Raw genomic sequence first — 4,984 nt, 5'->3', positions numbered from 1 at the left:
ACTGTGTCCTTTTCAAAAAAAAAGAATATTAAACTGTGTGCTAACTAGACTTCGAGGATAAATCAATGAACTGGCAAAAGAGTTACGGTGCAGTGGAACTTCTTTGCCAAGACAACGTTAAGTGGTTTACAATTAAGATGATACAACATACATGAACATGATGTTGTTTCCAAATTATTTAGCCTAGTTATTTAAATTAAATAGACAATAGCTTTTATTTGTCGCCTTCGGACTTATTGTATTTCTTTAATGTTGAAACTAATACATTTAAACGAGGTGGTGTGACATATTGTGAGGGGCCATCAACTTCTTAATTAAGATTGGATTTTGGCTGCAAACAGCAAAAGGCAAACAAAAGACACTACTAATTAATTATCGACAGATATCTTATCTTATATAAAGTAGCCTTGTGTTCTGCCCACAGCCTTCCACGTCACCTCCACGTCACCAAAGAGGATGAGACATTTTTAGACACGTGGCACTCCTTTTTTTAAAAAAAAATCGACAGATTCTGTGACTTTTCTTGGGCTGGGCCATTCATTTATATTTTTTCTGGTCTGGGCAATTTGTTTGTATTTTCATCCCTGGCCAATTAAAGTGCAAGTAGGGTTAACATCACCTTCTTAACTTCTTTAAAAAAAAAATTGCCGGATACCATCGATAATCTCAATGTTACGTTTCCAGTTTTGCATTACGTTTCCAGTTTTCACACTCTGAATATTCAATCGGTCTCAGCATCTCCCATCGTAACCGACAGAAGGTCTGACTATAAATCTCCGATCTCCCAGCTATGAACAACACAACTTCAACCAAATTGAGAAGAATATACTTGATAATTAGAAACTCCGACGACCGATGTATTCCTCCTGCTCTGCGTCTCACCGTCGGGCTAAGACATAAGCTCACCGGCTCTGTCTTTTTATGACAAAGAAGCTCACTGGTTCTGTCATGTCTTATTTCCTTGACTTCGCTTTGGTTCCTGGGTCTGAGGTTCTCTCTTCTTTAGTTCCTAGGGTACTTGTGACTGTGTCTTGCTTTTACACTTCTTTCTGATGTTTGGAATGATTGAAGTTGATAGTTACACTCGTGTTATGTATGTAGACCATATTTGAATCTGTAATGTTTCAAGATTTCATTTTTACTATTTTGAGTTATGAGATGACTGGTGATCTTGCTGAGATCCGTGAGTGAGTGATTCACTGACGATTTGTTTTGAGTTTATTATATTGACTCAACATGTAACTAACTGATCGATTCTACTTCTACTTGCAGTACTCTTCTGTTCTTGCACCATACTGCGTCATGATGTGTTGGGTCAGGTTTGTTTTTTTGACAAATTTTATAAACACTAGAAACTCCTGAGTCAGCTTTTGTTTTTGGTTATTCAATGTGTCATTTTGTGAATGCAGGAAACACTTTTGAATCTCTTCCTTCGCAACTACCTGCCCTACAACCTTTATGACAAAGCAGAGAGGTTGAAATCAAAAGCACCAAGATTTGAGGCACATTTTAACCAACAGGTTTATCTTTTATTATTCTTTCATAGAACTTGGTTATTGTAGCTTTCTAGATTATAGTTTATATCGTTTCTCTGATTTCTGCAATTAGGCGTACCAGAACACATTTTATTTGGCTAGCAATACACAATATCCCATAATAAAAGACTACCAACCTCTCTCCGGCTCCCACCTTTATTGTTAAGATATATGAGCACAATTCTTGCTTTTTGCAACAGATAGCTCATCCGCTCTGATCTATCACCATTGCTAACCTTTTAACAGTCAATTTTTTTTAAAAAAGTACTGAGTTTATATGTATCTCCTGCTAGGCTTTGCTCTCCCATTATGTTCTTATATTTACATTTTGTTTCTTTTCCCTGCCTTACTTGTGCCTTCTTAGACCTCCATATCTACAAATGTAATATAGTGTGTATATATATACACATCTCACAGAATATGTTCTTACAGTTGTTGATATTTGTCCAACTCGGTAAAATCTAGACGATCCAACTAGAGTAAACTGATGCAAAAGAGAGCCTCCTCCAGGCGGCTAGAAAAGCACTTGTCGCTACTCTAGGCTTCAGAGTCCAATGCGTCAAGTGGGCTATTTTAGTTCGACTCCTCTTGGGTGAAATCCCATAGCGATCCATCTTCACTCAAAAAGGAATGAGAAAGCTCTTACGCCATATTTGGAACTTACCAATGTAAGTGTCAATCTTAGGAATTCTTGCGTCTGTGATACTTTCTAGATTAAAGTTAAGTTACTCTTCTCGCTGCTGTAGACCTCCTTTGTTCGTCCTAGCCTTCCTTGAAATTTAACTAGATTTATGCATCATCATGTTGATTCTGAAATAAGGATTTCATACTAAAAATATGTTTGAATTTTGTCAGGGAGTGAGGATAGGTGACTTAGAGCTCAGTAACGTCTAAGAGAGGTTTGAGACATTTTCTGTAAACATGACTCACAACCTCATAGTCAGGCTCCGACACAAACAAAACAGGACTACGCAACACTAGCATCTTACGCAACATTAGCATCTCTTACTCAAGAATCTCTCTACCAGATGTCACCCAGAAGCTAAGGCTAAACTCTGCACACCCGATGGCAGATGCATAAAGCATAGTGGCTAAATCCATAAGAGACGGAGCAATCAACGCGACCGTCGACCACCTGAAGGGTTGTATGGTCTCAAAGAAAATATGAGACATCTACTCCACTAACAAGCTACAGAATGCCTTTAACTCAAGAATTGCATTCTGTTTAAACATGCACAACGAAGCGGTGAGAGCGTTGACGTTCCCACCAAATACGCACATGGAGAAAGAGAGTGAGGAGAAGAGTAGAGAGAGATGAAACAGCAAGAAGTGGAGCTCACTTAATAAATGGCTGAGGAAGATGATGACGATTTCTAGATTTGATACAAATTCTCGCGTCTCGTCTCTTTTGCTATTTCGAAATTAACTGTCATTTTTCATCTTCTTATGCACATCAGTTCTTTTAATTTATGAGTGAAAGAACTCAATATATTTTCAAGTGTTCCAAGTTTCAAAATGTGATGCTGATAGTGCATATTAGCATGACATGATTTAGTATGTCTTGGCGTTTGGTCTGGATAGGCTTTTAGGTCTGGCTTCGTGAACTCTTTTCAAACCACCACAAAACAATATTGCACACATGAAAGCTTCCAACCTTAAATGCAACTATAAACCACTATGCATAGTACATTATTTGAAGACAAATTTTGTACCGTAAAGCAACTAAATCAATTTTTTTTTTTGCGTGAATACCAAGTTAATATTAAGAATGCTCCCGTGTTTGAAAACACAACTCAAGAGTCATTGTGGTTATTTTCCCAGCCTAAGACCCCCAAAAAAATCCTTTAATTCAAATACCAAAAAAACAAAATAATTCATTTTTGTGAACCCATTGAAATAAAGTTATTACATGGGAATATAATCCCATCTCATAAAGTCCACCTTACAAGGTTACAACGTTTGGACAATGACATGTGTCATCTGTATATTAATTCTTAGATTTCTTAGAGGAAGAAGTTTGATTCATCTAAACATATACTGTAGTTTACACTAATTTGACCATAAAATTAATTATTAATGTACAAAAATATTCTTCTTTCTTTTTTTAAATAGAAGCTACAAATTTATCCAATGTGATCAAAATATATATGACTTGTGTTCAAAAAAAAAAAGAAAAGATCAAAACATATATGACTATTAATAATTTTGAATAACGAATATTTGATAACAATTTTTGTATCTTCTATCAATTTGTTTAATTTTATATTAGGTGATTCTCCCGTGCGCCATGCACGAGAATAAAATTTACAAAATTAATAAATTATAATATTAAAAATATTTTTTTTTGTATGTTAATAGGTTAATCTATATTATTATTTGCGAAGTGATTTTCGAATCCAAGCTCTCATGTTAAAAGTTAGAGTTGTTAATATTTTTTATACCCTTAATGAATAAAATATATAAATTACCTTCAAAATAAAAAAGAGTTTAAATTATTTTGATTAGACAATTGATTAAAACTAATAATACTAATTATTATCCAAAATCCAAATATATATTTTAAAATAAAAAAAAAGATAATTTTTATATATACTATGTTGTTATCTGGAAAATATATTTATTAATTGTTTAAAAAAAAACAGAAAACACATATAACTAAATATTAATGAAGTAAAATTCTTAATTTTATATAATTGAAAAGTGAATATTGAATGATTTTTAAGATTGACCTATTAATAATAAATATAGTATACGAAGAATTTTTTTATAAAAATATACATAAAAATGTCCAAATGAAAATATAAATAATAATTGGTTAAAAAAAGAAAATATATATATAATAATGTATTATTATAGTCTTTTAGTTAGTAAATAATGTATTATTAAGTAATTACAAAATTTTCATGCCCGCATTCGCGGGCGAAACACCTAGTTTGTATGTATGATGAAAATTCGATTAAGTATCTTTATGTTTTCATCATAATCAGATATGTAATTTGAAATATAATATTTGTATTAATTTAACTATTTGTTACTGTATGTTGTTTGCATCTATTATTTTAAATTGATGATGATTTTTTTTATTCAAGTTAAAATTGGTTTATTAGTAGATAGTTTCAGTTTATCCTCTTGCTCTTATATTTGTAAATATAGTTTACAAAAATTTTGTATAGTTTGATATATGTTGTTTTGAAAATTTGAAAAATATAAATATTAACTCAGATATCAATCAATAAACATAATTTGTAATATTTTGAAAACTATTGAACATATATAACTTTATATATAATAGATAACTCATAATAATTGGTTGATTTAATTGTTCATATTTTGATTGGTTTCGCTATTTATATTTTGGTGTATTGGGTTATATCATATTTTGAAATGAATCATAATTTTTGGTCATAATTAGACAAAAATAAGAATAATATTGTTAATTATACTTTGTT

At 31.9% G+C, this 4,984-nt stretch overlaps 1 pseudogene; it reads left to right on the top strand.

Annotated features, from left to right (window-relative positions):
* The first annotated feature begins 1,158 nt into the window (after positions 1–1,158).
* Positions 1,159–2,912, top strand: LOC106350663 (annotated as a pseudogene).
* The last annotated feature ends 2,072 nt before the right edge of the window (positions 2,913–4,984 follow it).

The sequence above is a fragment of the Brassica napus genome, chromosome C7 (genome assembly GCF_020379485.1).
Source record: "Brassica napus cultivar Da-Ae chromosome C7, Da-Ae, whole genome shotgun sequence".
Classification (NCBI taxonomy): Eukaryota; Viridiplantae; Streptophyta; class Magnoliopsida; order Brassicales; family Brassicaceae; genus Brassica; species Brassica napus.
The sequence above is the reverse complement of the archived record's forward strand: the minus strand, read 5'-3'. Positions and strand labels throughout refer to the sequence as shown.